The 16018-nt window shown below is 37.6% G+C and overlaps 1 protein-coding gene and 1 pseudogene across 1 annotated transcript in view; one reads left to right on the top strand and one right to left on the bottom strand.

Moving 5' to 3' along the window:
* Positions 1 to 16018, top strand: part of Ankrd28 (ankyrin repeat domain 28) — a 142748-nt gene that overhangs the window by 27356 nt on the left and 99374 nt on the right. The gene's annotated exons all lie outside the window — the stretch shown is intronic.
* Positions 8577 to 10653, bottom strand: LOC130874482 (40S ribosomal protein S10-like; annotated as a pseudogene).

The raw sequence follows: 16018 nt of genomic DNA, 5'->3' as shown, positions 1-16018 counted from the left end.
AATTATTTTCAAACTACCTGTTGTATTTAGATATCCCTATTTTTCTCTAGATTTTGTCTCTTGTAATACAAGCGGCGGGACTGCGTCCCCAGCACCCGACCGCCCGCATGGCTAGCTTATGCCCCGAAATAATTACACGGAAACTGTATTCTTTTAATCACTGCCTGGCCCATTAGTTCCAACCTCTTATTGGCTAGCTCTTACATATTGATCTAACCCATTTCTAATATTCTGTGTAGTACCACGAGCTGGCTTACCAGGGAAGATCTTAACCTGCGTCTGTCTGGAGTGGGAGAATCATGGCGACTCCTGACTCAGCTTCTTTCTCCCAGCATTCTCTTCTGTTTACTCCACCCACCTAAGGTTTGGCCTATCAAATGGGCTAAGGCAGTTTTCTTTATTAGTTAACCAATGAAAGCAACAGATAAAATACAAGAACCACCTCCATCATTTGTCCAAATTTTTTGCTACAATGTCATTGACTACACTGTCTTTGTCTTTAGATTACCTTAGTTCCTTTTACTTCACAGATCCTTAGGTTATCCCTTCAGCATTATCCCAGGGTTCTTGAAAGTTGAAGTCATTCTTTTTAGTACTATTTATGTGTGTGTGTGTGTGTGTGTGTGTGTGTGTGTGTGTGTGTGTGTGTGTGTGTGTGAGTGTGTGTGAGTGAGTGACTGAAAATACCGTTCTAACCTTGATTCATCTTTGAACTTTGTTCTATCTGGTTTTGTTTGTTGATTGTGGGTGAATTCCTTCCATCTTGGCTAAAGATCAGAGAGTTCAGTCCTATTCTTGCTCCTTCAAGGTTATTGACAGGAGGTTTGACCCAAGGTATGGCTACTAACAGGATGTTTTGCTCTAGGGTGTGGTTACTTGATGCTTTGGGTATTGAGAAGGTGATTACTTTGTTCCTTGTATTGTGGTAAAGAAGTCTTTTGTCTTCCCTCTCCTGGATGGGGGTATATAAAGCCTATGAGCAATAAATGTGAGCAGATTCAGTATTCACTGGAGTGCCCTTCCAACTCTATCCTGTATCTGTCTTTTCTTTTGTATCTTTAATTTAAATCTTTAATGCCATTTCTTAATCCTCATTCTTTCCTCCAAGCATAGGTGAATTAAGCCAGGTGGGACCCTGACCGATGTTGTCTCCTGGATGCGGGATTAGACAGTTGATAATATTTTCTCTGCTGTGTTTTTGCTTTTTTGATCCATTAATATTTTCATTTGCAGCATTTCTGTGGTTATTTTCCAGAGTCTTCATTTCTTTTCTGAACATTTCCTTTCATATTTTTTCTCCTCCATATTACTGACTGATTCATCTGCTTTGCAAACTTTGTTGTTTAGGTTCTAAAGTGATTTCTTACTCTTCATTCATATCCTTGAATCCGGCAAGAGGTCATTTGATTGCCTTCTGAAAGTAGAAATTTGAAATCTTTTTTTTTTTTCCCCTGGCATTTCAAATATCTCATTGTCTTTGGTTTCCATTTTGTAATGGCTTGTTTCATTTTGTGTTAGTGTTTCTTATATTTTGTGCTTCTCCTGGGATGGCTGTGTAGCCTTAATTTTTTCCCTTTTTATTTTATGTGAATCTTCTTGGTGAGTTGTCTTCACTTAGATTTATGGTCACTGCTTTTATTTAATGGAGAAGCTGACTGTAGTAACAGATAACAATAATTTGACAGCAGTCCCAGTGTTAACTTGAAGTAGAAGACAGTTGTGTTGCCTGTTTAAGAGGTTAGCAGTACCAGAATACTGATTGAGGGAAAGTGTAGTTTAAGTAGTGGAATGAGAGGGAATGGGATAGGGAAAAGAAGTAGGATATGAAGAAGAAAGGTATATGGGTTAGAGGTGTGAGAAAATATTTATGCTATGTGCAGAGAAAGAAAGGGACATTTGGACTGAGGAGATGGCTTAGAGGGTAAAATGAGAACCTGAGTTCAAATCCCTAGCAGGCATGATTGTTATGCCTGTCATTTCAGCATTGGAGGGAGGAGACAGGTCCATGGAGCTTTCTCACCTACCATCCTAGATGAAATTTAGTGAGAGATTCTGTTTCAAAGGTAAGTTTTGATGGCTCAGGAAACCTGACTTCTTTCTCAGGCTTCTGTGTGTGTACATTCATCCTCCTACATACACGAATACAAGTATATACCACACATACATACATCACACACGTGGAAAAAATTAGAAAGGGCACCCATAAAAGCCTATTTGAGCAAGATTTAATTTCAAACAGTGACTGAACAATTAAAGTATAGAAATATAAATTTAAAAAATTTTTTAAATAAAATGAAATAGTCTATCCCATTCCCTCTCACTTCACTTGGCATCGATGTGGTTTCTACCTCTCCTTTGATTGTCTTTTGCAGGATTATTTTGAAGTGTTCAAGATAAGTCAGTATCTCATGTAGGAAGACAACTTCTAGAATTTCTAAGGTCACCCTGCCAGCAATTACAATCTTGTCCCTGGTATCTTTAGAATTGTGCTTTCCAAGTGTTTGCCTGTATGACTTTTGTCACTGGGAAATCTTCCCAGCCATCAAGAGACTGTACCAGATTCCCAAGGGTGCTTTCTTATTCCTTTGTAACTCATTCATCCAGGCAGTGAGGACCATTTTGCCTTTTCAATCATTTATCTCCATGGCCTCCGTGGAGAACCTCTCAGCTCCCACACCACACCTGCCTCTGTCTTCAGAACCTGCTTTATTTCAGCAGTTTCCCTCATAGTGTATCCAGGCTCTGGTCACATCCCCACAGACTAGACAGTCGTCCCCAGGTCTGTATTTTCACATTGCCACTGTGTGTGCCGGGAGAATACCTCTTTAACTGAAGCCTCTGTCCCTGGCTTGATTGTTGCTTTGTTGAGAAAAACCTTACTTTAGCTTAATCCTTTTTCTTTAGCTTGTTCTCTTATTGGAATAGATTCTTTCACTGGGTGACAGAGACGGCTAATAATCTGCTATTTTACTTTGTAATCCTAGCATATTCCAGTATTACACTCTTTGATTCAGATTGCTTTAGCTTTATTTAAGGTCTTTGTATTACTTTTTGAATTTTTGTTATTTGTTTTGTTTTCTTTTTTTTGTGGCCAGAATCTTGATGATGATTACATTAAATCTGTCGCTCACTTTCAATAATGTATCCATTTTCATAGTATGTAATTTAGTACCTGAGCGTGGGAGACTCATTCATCTAAGTACCTGCAGTTTCTGCCTTAGTGTTTTAAAACCGTCCCTGTAGAAGCTGTCTACCTATTTGCTTGTGTTTATTTCTAGGTCTTTTTTTTTTTAAGCTATCATGAATAGGATTTTTTTTGTTTCTTTTTCAGAAATTTTATTATTGTGAATAAGAAATCATGGAATTTTTACACTGATTCTGCTCCCACCTACTGTTGCTGAAAGTGTATTTAAATGTTAAAAGTTCTGTTAAGTCTTTATGCTCTTAAATATAGTGTCATGTCTGCAAGTAGGGATTTGACTTATTTTATATTTGTCTATTATTTTTTCTCTCAGTACTTGAGCACTATGTTAGTTATAAGTGGAGAAAGTAGACACCCATAACAGGCTCCTGATTTGAGAAAAAAATTCTTTTAGTCTTCCCCATTTGCTGTAATATTGACTATTGGTCACATGCAACTTTATTATGTTAAGTTCTGCTTTTAGGTTCTTCAGTGCTCATATTCTGAAGGGATGTTGAGTTTTGTCAAAGACCTTTTCTGCATTAAATGAAATGGTCACATGACTTTTGTAACAGTGAACACTGTTACACTTACTGATTTATGTATGTTGGGCAATCTTTTTGTCCCTGGAATGAAACTGATTTACTTGTGGTATATAATTTAATGTATTCTTTAATTCAGTCTGCAAGTATTTTATTGAGACTCTGATTTTGAGACAGGGTCTGTGACCTTCCTGTACTAGAGCTCACCACGTAAACCATGCTGGCCTTGAACTTACAGAGATCTTCCTGCCTCCCAAGTTCTAGTTTGGGGAAGGCTGATGTTGGCTCTTCTCTAAAGCTTTGGTAGAGTTTGACAGTGACTGTTTAGGCAAGGGCCTTTGTTATGAGACTGTTACTGCTTCAGTCAGTTGTCTGGGTCTAAGTTGTTTATCATTTTTATTTAACTTTAGTAGGGCATTTGTGTAGGAATTTATCCATTTAGATTGTTTAGTTTGGGCTAATATAAGTTTTCAAAGCTACTTCTCGATTTCTTTGGTATTTGTTGCAATATCCTTTTTTTAGCTATTCATTAAGTTGCGTGTTTCTTTTTGTTTTAGGTTGTTTGGTTAAGAGTTTGTCAATCTCATTTGTTTTTTCATAGAGCCAACTTCATTGATTCTTTATATTCTCTGTTTTTCCTAAATTTCTACCCTGATTTACTTTTGTCTACTGATAATTGGCTTGTTTTGTTTTTCCTAAGACCTTGAAGTACATCATTGAGCAGTTTATTTTGGATTGCTTTGTTTTTGAAATATAAGCACTTATAGCTACTCGTTTCCTGTTAGGAAATGCCTTTGCTGTATCTCAAAGATTCTGATGGTTGGTGCTTTTAATCTAGAAGTTTATAATTTTTTCCTTAATATAAAATATTTGGAGAGTCAGAGAAAATTCCATGGGCTACTGAGAAAATAATCCCCAGCTGTTGAGTGAAATCTTCTGTAAATGTCTGTTAAGTATATTTAGCCTGTGGTATGATTAACTCTGAATTTCTTTTATTGATTTTTTTTTTTAAGCCTGGAAACTATCGATGAGAGCAGGATGTTGACATCACAGACTATTAATGAATATATTCTCTTATGTGTAGTAGTACTTGCTTTATGAAATTGGAAACCCCAACATTTAGTGAATATGCATTTCAAAATACTCTATCTACTTAAAAAATTTTACTTTAATTTTGTGTAAATGTCTGTCTGCCTACATGTATGTGTATGCATCACTGACTTGTCTGTGTGGTTCCCACAGAGACCAAAAGAGACAGATCCCCCTGGAACTGGATTTACATAAGGTTGTGAGCTAATATGTAGGTGCTGAGAATTGAATGAATGTAGGTTCTTTGCAAGAACAGCCAGTGCTCTTAGCCACTGAGCCATCTCTCTAGCCCCATACAAATGTTATCTTCTTAATGAATTGTAGTGGCCTTCTTTACCTCTTCTGACTAGTTATGGATTGAAGTCTTTGATTTTATATGGGAGTCTTCCAGTGAACTGCCTATTTTTCAGGAGTCTTTTGTTCAGAAAACTTTAATTGTAGAATAATCATACCTGCTGATATTTTTTTTTTGCTCCCCCATCTTACATAAGCTACATACCAAGGTCCGCAGAATGTTCTATTTCTTTTGAAAATCTTTTTACAATTTATATATTTTTTATATTTTCCTCTTATGTTGTGTGAAATCCAACCCCCCCTCACCCATTGACTCTATGCTTTTGTCCTCTCTGTGAATTTAAAATCTTTCTGAATTTAACTGATATCCCATTGAGACTATGGATTTAATTTGGAAAACTGATGATACAGTCCTGGGAAAAGCAAATGAACTCATGTTTATCAGGAACATTTTGACTATGTTCCTTAGTGTCCTTTTCTCCCTCCCTTTCCTTCTCTCTCTCTTTCTCTCCCCCTCTTCCTCTCTCCCTCTCTCCTCCCAATTTCCCTCTCCCTCTCTTCCTTCCCCTCTCTCCCTCCTTCCCCTCTTCCCTCCCTCCCTGCCTGCCCTTCCTTCCTTCTTTGTTTGTTTCTTGCTTGCTTTCTCTCTCTCTTTCTGTGTGTGTTTAAAACAGGGTTTCTCTATGTATCTCTGGCTGTTCTAGAACTGGCTTTGTAGAACAGGCTCGTCTTGAACTCACAGAGATCCGTCCACCTCTGTCTCCTCAATGCTGGGATTAAGGGTGTGCACCACCACCACCGGGCACCTAAGTGTTCCTTCTAATGGTAAAGTTTCCTTCTGTATCGTTTTGAGTGTTTTAATCATGAAAGCATACTGGATTTTATAAAATGCATTTTCCTTTGCATCAACTAAGATGGTTAGTTTTCTCATTTAATTAACATAGTGTGGCATTTAAAAAATGTTAAGTCACTATACATTTCTGAGATTAAAGTCCTCAGTTATGGTTGTAATCTTTCATATGTTGCAATATTTGGTTTACAAGTACTTTTGCTGAGGATTTTTATGTTTATATTTGTAAGGGATATTGGCATGTGGATTATTTTTTTCATACTGGTTTTTTTGTGTTTTTTTTTTTTTTTTTGGCTAGGTAACAGGGTAGTACTGGCCTCAAGAATTATTGATATTCACTTAACTGAGCTCTTTTTGTTGGGAAACAATCACATGTTTCTTCCTCTGTTTTGAGACGAATTGATGTTAATTTTTTAAATTTCTGCTAGACTCATCAGTGAAGGAATTTCTCCTAGTCTGCTCTTCATTGCAAAGTTTCTTTTTAAAATTTTATTTGTGTGTGTGTGTGCGCGCATGTGCGGGTGCTTTTAGATCTCCTAAAGCTGGAGTTAGAGGTAGTTAATGAGCTACCCACAGGGGTTCTGGGAACGGAACTCCCACCCTCTGCAAGAACAGCAAGTGTCCTTAAACACATTTAGTACTGCATAGAAATCTCTAAGACATACACCAGGAACTGCACATTTTTGGGGCAAGCTGCACATTATTTGAGTCATCATAATTACAGATCATAATGTAATTTAGGTGTTGTTTTTCAATAATTATAACATTTTTATTTACAAAAACAAACAACCAATTAAACAATTTAAGTTCCCAGTACTTTTTAATGCATGGTACTGTGTAAAACATTTTCCTCTATGAAGAGGCACCAAACAAAATTTACGTAAGTATTTAGATTCGCCCCTTTTACCATGGGCAGCAGAAACTAAGCTCTGCAGGTTCTCGAAGGATTTTTTTCTTACTACTTGCTTAATACATATAGGTTCATTCTGCTTCTTATCACCTGTCAACTCTTTTGGGTGGATCTTTATGAGGAGCTCTCCCTGCATATCCAGGGGAAGGTCTGGTTCCAGAGAGCCTTCATTATTGTTATCTGTTACCCAGTCTCTCACCACTAATATAGCAGAAACTGTTTATGCTTCATATTTGCTTGTGGATTGAGGATGTTGTACACTGAAATGAATTGAAAAGTCCATGGTTTATAAGGTACAGCACTACTTTTTTTTTTGTCCATTTCATCATTTTTCTTAGAATGGAACAACACAAAAGGAAGTGGTCCGTGTTGTCAACGCCTTCCTTTCATGTGGGCTTTGTATTCCTTGATGCAGGTTTTACAACATTCTCTCCCGTTTTTCTATTGCTTTACCTGTTGTTGAGACAGAAGTGTCATGGATCATTGATATTATTGGACAGTGCTTGTCTTTCCATGATAGGAGAAGAATATTACCTTTTCTGGAAAATAATATGTCACCTTTTCTCATTCTTGGTATTTTCATTTTCAAATTTGGCACAAACTTCCCCTGTCCCTAAAACAGACTCTACTTTTCTCTGTAGCAGCGATTCAGCTGTAGATGTAGCATTGTAGTACTTATCCTGGTAAATATGGTGCCTTGTGCCAAGATAGGGTCCAAGGGCTGAAAGAACAGTTTCTTGCAATCTCTTTCCTTCAGCAGTGCATATCTCCATATTGCAGACATTTGCACATCATCTGAACAAGTAAACAGTATTTTATTATTTTTTCTGGGTTATACATGCAGAATTTTAAATGTCCTGTCCATAGAATCATTCCCTTGTCCAAAGACAACAGTTGCTTTGACTTGTATATTGTTCAAAATTTATGCAGGAAATCAGTACAGGTTGGATGTTGAAAAGTCTCCTTGAGTGACTGTCTATTTTGACATTATAGAAATGCCAGAAGTCCATATTTGCTCAAAAATCTATAACGACTTAGTGTCTGGAAATATAGGGTAAATATCAAAGGATCTGTTGACCAATAGTCTTTCAGGTAATCTTTTCTTGTTTGACCTATCAGAATAATTAGGCCAAGGAATTTCTTGATGCCCTTCTGTGTAACCGGAGACTACTTTAGTTTTCTAGATGGTGTTTTGTGTTTCATTGCAGTTTGATTGTGATAGTTGGGTAGCTATTTGCACAGTTCATCACCAAAAAAAAAAGATTGGTCACAGAGGTACAGAGTCACTCTGAGACGGAAATGTAATGATCTGAGAATGACCTTCAAACATTTGTAAGCATGATGGTGTTGTGGGGAGCTGCGGGCTGTGTTCCTGCCGCCCCAGCTCCTGGTCACCTGGCTAGCTTATGCCCCGAAATAACAACACACAAATTGTATTCATTTTAAACACTTCCTGGCCCATTATATCTAGCCTCTTCTTGGCTAATTCTCACGTATTAATTTAGCCCATTTCTAATAATCTGTTAGCACCCCAAGGTGCGCTTACCGGGAAGATTCTAGCCTATGTCTATCCTGGGTCGGAGCTTCATCACATCTGCCCCAGAGAGGAGAGCTATCGAGTCTGAGCTCACTTCCTCTTCCTCCCAGCATTCTGTTCTGTTTACTCCACCCACCTATGTTCTAACCTATGAGGGCCAAGCAGTTTATTTTTTAACCAATGACCTTCCTCCATGATGGTGTGTCAACTTCACACCGGAAATTATCAGTAGCTTCGTCAGTGTCAGAATCACTTGAAACTACCACCACTGTGCGCTGTCTTACAGGTCTAATCATTTCACTGTCAGTAGAGTTGGCAGAGTCAGGCCAGGAGTTGTCCAGATAGTCATCTGCATCCTTGATCCCACTAAGAATAGCTGAGAAATTACCATTAAATATGGAAGTGTATCTCTTTCATTGATTCCCCTCCTTTTTCTGAGAGAGAGAGGGCATTTCTAAAAGTGCCAGGAACTTGAAGACTGAAGACTATTTGAATGACCAAAATACAGTGTAACTGCAATGCTTTATGGGTTTGTGCAATTATATAGTTTTTTGCAGATTAGCCTGCAGTTTCCACCAATGAGATTGCTTCATTTGGTGTGGACAAGACAAAATGTTCACATCTAAGGTAGTAACAGACAGCATGTGAAACATAAGAAAACTTGTGAGCTGTACGAAATGTGTTAACTGCTGAGCCATCTTTTCGTCCTCTATTGGGAAGTTGTTGATTACTAGTTTAATCTTATTTTGTTGTTGTTTGTATGTATGTTCAAGTACTTTTTATTTTTATTATCTTTTTTTGGGGGGGGGTTGGGGTAGCTTTTTCAGTTCATTATCTAATTGTTGGTATACAATTATACTAACCATAGTAGTAGTGCTTATACTTCCCCCAAGTAAGGTCAGTGTGCCTGCTTCTAGTTTCTAGTTTTTAGTAACCTGAGTCTTGCCCCTGTTTTCATATGATCATTTAGCCAAAGTCCTGGCAATTTATGATAATCTTTTCAAAGGGCTATAGTTCCTTTTTATTTTAGTTACTGTATTTTTCAGCTCTAGAATCTTTGTCTCTCTGTGTCTGTCTGCTGTCTCTCTTAATTTCCATTTCCATTGTTTCTTTTAGTGGTTTTATTTTTTTATTTATTTATATTTTTTTATTCAAGGTAGGATTTCTCTGTGTAATAGTTCTGGTACTCACTTTGTACAGCAGACTGGCCTCAAATTCACTGAGATCCGCCTGCATCTGCCTCCCAAGGGGCTGGGATAAAGGTGTGCGCCACCACTACCTGACTCTTTTAGTTCTTTGTTCTAGGTTTCTACTAGTTTTTTTTTTATTTAACTTATAAGGACAGATGATTAAAAGTCTTCTAATAAATCTAGCAACTGCCCTTTCTTAGAGATAGTTTATATTTTTACTGTGAATTAATGTATACTTTTGTGTTCATTTACATGGCTCAAAATTTTTGTTATTGTTGAACATATGTAGTACAGTGGTTCTCAACATGTGAGTTGTAACCCCTTTGGGGTTACACATCAGATATCTTATGTGGAAGGTATTTACATTTTGATTCATGATAGTATCAAAATTACAGTTATGGAGTAGCAACGAAAATAATTTTATGGTTGGGAGTCACCACAAATTAGGGATGGTATTAAAGGGTTGCAACATTAGGAAGCTTGAGAACCACGGGTGTAGTATATAATGTATCTGGGAATTCAGTTCTTTGGACTCCCTGGGGCTTCTTTTTTTTTTTTTCCTTTAAAATTTATTCAGCACAATACAATCTCCAACTCCACTGAGATGGCTGACCATGTCCATGACCAAAGCAGTTTATAAACTGGAATTCAGTTGCTGAGCCAGCCCAGCCTCAGCTTTCTTGTCAGAATCAGGTCATATAGCACCTACAGCCTTCTTCTGTAAGTGTCTCTGTCTGCCTCCCCTCTTGTGAACCTTGCCTGTTGCTCACCCTCTGGACCTTTGGACTAAGGCCTACCAGTTTCAGGAAGGCTATGGTGCACGGTGACAGACACTATGTCCGAGGTATGTGGAGGTAGTAATGGAGATATTGGATGCTATTGTTCATAAGATACCAATAGAAACGTCTCCAGGCAAACTATTCCTTCATGTAGCCTTTAGACTTTAGAGACTTGTATGGCCTTCATTATATGAAGGTTGGACATTTTTCTTGTCAGCCATCACTCCTTCCTAGAAAAGGAGTTCATAGATGGCAGTCCAATTCTTCTTAGGCATCAACATCATGGTGGCCACAGGGTCAGAGAGGGAGGCTGGAAAGGAAGGAGCATGTATGGCGCAGTGTCCCCCTAGGGATTGTTATTTCTGGTTTTTACAACTTGTTTCATTCATTCATTCATTCATTCATTCATTCATTCATTCATTCATTTTCTCTCTCTCTCTATTGGTAGACTGTATTTATTGGATATCATAAGTGAATTCTATCTCCTCCTTGACAGACTTTTCTTAAAAACCCTCATCAGAAGATAAAAACTCTACTAGTCTTTGCAGAGCCCTCTGTCTTAGGACAGTCAGTGTTTAGTCATTTCTGCTTGCATAGGAGCTAAAAGGTGCAGCTAAGGTCAAAGTTCAGGTTCTTGTGAGATGTTTTTACTGAGCTTTTGTGTAGCTTTGGGTATTCATGGAGACTTCTAGAGTTTCCAACATGCATAAGTTTTAAACCAGTATTCATTTAATTTTCTCCTTTTTCAGCCTCTTTGCAAACTTTTAGTTTTGTCTATTGATTGTTGCAAATGTTATCTCTTGTCATGGGTAAACACTGACCCCAAAATGATTTTGATACATACCATCTGGGAAGCTGCTTCAACCCTAGGAGTCTCCAAGTCTTGGAAACCAAAACAAGGCCCAAACCCAACCTTAGGTATCCCCATGCCAGTAATTGAAAACAAGTGTCAGTTCTATTTAGTACCAACAACTACACCAACATGGGTTCCTATCATAGTGGTTGCAGTCATTTGAGGAAATTGTGGGTGGTGAATAGGTAAATTAAATTACCACAGCTTTACTAAAATTCAGTAGCTTCTCTCTCTCCCTCTCCCCGCCTGCCTGAGCCTCCCTCCCTCCCTGTTTTATTTTTTCCTCTTTTGGCGTGGGTGTGGTTTGAGATAGGGTCTCACTATTTAGACCAGGCTAGTCTTGAACTCATAGATATCCACCTGCCTCTGCCTCCCAAGTAGTGGGTTTAAAGGCATATGCCTCCATGCCTGACAATAGCTTCTTTCTTTATTAATCATTTTTCTGATTTTTGTAAGATATCAATTAACTTTTACTTAGATAATAATTGATTTTGATTGTTTTGCTGTGTTCTTCATTGCTTTGTGATGGCATAGAGTTATTTTGTTTCTTTTTGTTTCATTGATTCTTTGTGAATTTTATTATCATGCCTCCTCTGAAAAGAAAACAAAAATATGAAATAAAAATTTAAAAATAAAAATGCAAATTAAAGAAAGAAAAACCATCTTACAATGGAAACTGCAATGTGTCACCCATTCTCCCCTTTTGCCTAAACAGCTTTACTTGCAAATGTTCATTGTCATGACATTGGTCTGGTTTACAGCCCCTGGTTTCTCCTACACCATCAATATTGGAGCCATGGGATGGAGTTTAAGTGTTTCTTACTATGCCATATTTTTAATTTCACTACCACCTTTTTGAACAAGTTAAACGGAAAGCAATATAATGTTCATTGTCATGTGCTATTATTAGTCATTTCCTCTCTCTCTCTCTCTCTCTCTCTCTCTCTCTCTCTCTCTCTCTCTGTGTGTGTGTGTGTGTGTGTGTCTCTGTCTCTCTCTCTCTATGCCTGCCTGCCTTTCTTTCTGTCTTTATTTTTTGAGATAGGATGTCTCTGTGTAACTCTGGCTATTCTGGAATTTACTCTGTAGATCAGGCTGGCCTCAAACTCAATAGAGATCTACCTGCCTCTGCCTCCCAAGTGCTAGGATTAAAGGTGTGCACCACCACCTGACTTAAAGCCATTTCTTAATGTGTACTAATATTTTCTCATCCCCTAACATTCTATCTCCACTTACTAATTAATAAGTCTTTTACTTTTTCTCACCAATATTTCATTGTTTGTATTTTACACTGCATTGCTTGATACCATGCTAAAAGCAAGTGCAGTTTCTACCTTAATTTTCCAGAATTTGAATGCCATTACAAATGGTATCTGGAATACTTTTAATTTCTGTTTGTTCATTGGTATTATCTAAAACTAACGACATACAATTTTTAATAAAAAAAAAACCCACTTAGTTCTCAGAGTGTTTTAGTAGATTTGGTGTAATTTTCTATAGAGACAAGTATGTTCTCTGCTATTGAAGGCAGTTTTATGCCTTCCTTGTCCAATTTCTATGTCTTTATTGCTTTTCACAGCAATGCTAGGGCTTCCATTGAATAGGAGCAGAAAAAATAGACATCCTGCCCTGTTTGCTATCTTAGAAATCAATCAGTACTTCCCTGGTATCTTTACATTCCCTTAAATATATGTGATTCTCAGTATAATAAAATTAAATAGAAGTCCAGTTTTCCTTCTATACATTAACATAGGCTGAAATATCTTATAATTCCAGATATACTAAACTACATGTATGTCATTCTTTTCTTTGCAGATGTGCACATTTGTAAATGTCTATGAAAACACTTCTTTACAGTTCATTTATCTTTCTTCCTTAAGAGATGAGCATTTAGGAAAATTGAAATGTCTGGGGATTTTATAATGTGGACACTTGATATTAGGTTGAACTGTGTGAAATTGTTCACTAGTTTGTAGGCTGTAAATCTTGCAGAGACAACAGTACCCCCAAAATGGGGGAAGGTATGACAGTTCTTATAAGAAGATATAATTTAGTATTAAGTGTTAATTCATGAGAAAAAGTCCACCACTGCATATGATACATGTGGTCATGCTCTTGAAGAAGATGCTGTCTCAAGACTGAGCCTTTTACAATCTTCTTGTGTGTTTGATTCCGTGATTTATCTGTCGGAGTATCCACACATTTAGGTTCAAATCGAATCCACTTGTGATCCTAGTTTTATGCATAAAACATTTTGGGAACACATTATTGAGAAATGAAACTTTGTTTACTTTGCTGTGTGATAATTTTGTGCAGGAAGCTGTTCTGTATATGTCATTATTAGTTTATGTGTGGGGTTGTTCTGCCTGCGTGGGTGTATGTGCGTCTTTACTTGCATGCCTGGTGTGCCCAGTAGGGGCCAGAGGATGGTATCAGGTCCCCTGGAACTGAAGTTCCAGAAAATTGTAATCTATCATGTAGGTTCTGAGAATTGAACTGGGATCCTTTGAAGAGGAGCTAATGTTCTTAACTGTTGCCATCTCTCTAGCCTCCTAAACACATTTTTAGGTGTTTCTAACTTAAAATATTTAGGTCAGGGTATGGATTTGAGAAGTGGAATAGTTAAAGATCAGCAGGTGCTTTTCCTTTCAAAATAAATATTTCAGCAGACAATAAGGATAACAGTAAAGCAAACAAAATAGGAAGGTTGTGCATATCCTTTACTTTGTTCTTTTTGTGTAATTTTTTCATTGTAAATTACTGGTGGAAGAAAGCTACACACTCTGTCTCTCTGTCTCTCTTCCTCCCTCTTTCTCCTCCCTCCCCCGCTCTCTCTGGCTCTCGAGTGGGTTTTTTACTATCTATTCTTCACACTACTGTTCCGTATAACAAAATCTGGGTAAGAAATACATGAAAGATTTTGTATAATATTCGTGAAACCAAAAAAATCTTGTTCATTGCTGTAATTTTAGCACTTCGCATATAGTTACTAACAAGCAATAATTTGAATAAGTGTAGGGATAGAACCTAATTTGGTTCAAGTAAGAAAATGTAATTTGTATATATTTTTATTTTAATACACGGTATTTAATAATCATCAAAGAGCCACATGCTTTTTGGAGTGACTAAATTGTGTCTGTCAGTGCTGTTACTGGAGGCTGTTGTTTTTGGTTCGAAATTTGAGCTTGATTGAAAATGTTCAAGTCATTACTGACAAAAGCTGGACATGTTGGCTAGCACATGCCAGTGATCTGAATATAAGGGGCTGAGGAGAAGGGTGAGAAGAGTGCCAGACTGCCTGGTCTTGTTTCTGTGTAACAACCCCAAACCTCTTAAAGTTGTTCCGGGCAGTGATGCACATGTCTGTAATCCCAGCACTCTAGAAGCCAAGGGGCGGGGTGGGGGGGTGGGGGGGTGGGGGGGGGAGTGAGTTTGAGGCCAGATTGAGCAACATACTCAGACTCTATTGTTGTTGTTGTTTTAAGAAGAGTAATAAAGCCCCTCATTCATTTAATACGCCTGTTGAAAATATAAGATTTAGAAAATATTTTTGTATTGGTAAACTAAATAGAACTGAAATTTGTTTCTTTTGTATTTGCTGCCACCAAGTGGCAAATTAGCGACATAGACACCGAGAGAAACAATAAATGGGACCTCCTGAAACTGAAAAGCTTTTGTAAAGCAAAAGACCTGGTCAATGACACAAAACGACAGCCTACAGAATGGGAAAAGATCTTTACCATCCCCATATTGGACAGAAGTCTGATCTCCAAAATATACAAAGAACTCAAGAATTGGACATCAAAAGAACACATAATGCAATAATAATAAAAAAAAAAATGGGAGTACAGACCTAAACAGAAAACTTTCAACAGAGGAATCTAAAATGGCTGAAAGACACTTAAGGAAATGCTCAGCATCCTTAGTCATCAGAAAAATGCAAATCAAAACAACTTGAGATTCCATCTTACACCTGTCAGAATGACCAAGATCAAAAACACTGATGACAGCTTATGCTGGAGAGGATGTTGGGTAAAGGGGACACTCTTCCATTGCTGGTGGGAGTGCAAACTGGTACAGTCGCTTTGGAAATCAATATGGAAATTTCTCAGAAAATTAGGAAACAATCTACCTCAAGACCCAGCAATGCCATTTTTGGGGGTATATACCCAAAGGAAGCTCTTTCATACTACAAGGACATGTACTCAACTATATTCATAGCAGCATTATTTGTAATAGCCAGAACCTAGAAACACCGTACATGACCCTCAACTGAAGAATAGATAAAGGAAATGAGGTACATTTATACAATGGAGTACTACTCAACAGTAAAAAATGACGTTTTGAAGTTTGTAGGCAAATGGATAGATCTAGGAAAAACCATATTGAACCAGAAAGACAAGTATAATATGTACTCTCTCAGAAGTGGCTTTTAGACATAAAGAAAAACCAGCCTACAGTCTACAACCGTAGAGGACCTAGACAACAAAGAGGAGCCTAAGAGAGACATTTATGGATCTACATAGGAAGGAGAGGAGGCAAGATCTCCTGAGTAAATTGGGAGCATGGGGGTCATGGGAGAGGGTAGAAGGGAAAATGGGTGCAAGGAAGGGGAGCAGAGAAAAACATAGCACAATTTAAAAAAAGGAAAGATAAAGACAAACTAATGTTTTATATGTAAAGGTATAAATAATATTCTATGCATCACCTGCAACTTCTTAAACCCTGTATAAATAAATATGGCTAAGTCGTTAGATATGTTGTCAGAAAATATATTTGGACAGGGTTTTTGC

Source organism: Chionomys nivalis, chromosome 5 (genome assembly GCF_950005125.1).
Source record: "Chionomys nivalis chromosome 5, mChiNiv1.1, whole genome shotgun sequence".
Taxonomy (NCBI): Eukaryota; Metazoa; Chordata; class Mammalia; order Rodentia; family Cricetidae; genus Chionomys; species Chionomys nivalis.
The sequence above is the reverse complement of the archived record's forward strand: the minus strand, read 5'-3'. Positions and strand labels throughout refer to the sequence as shown.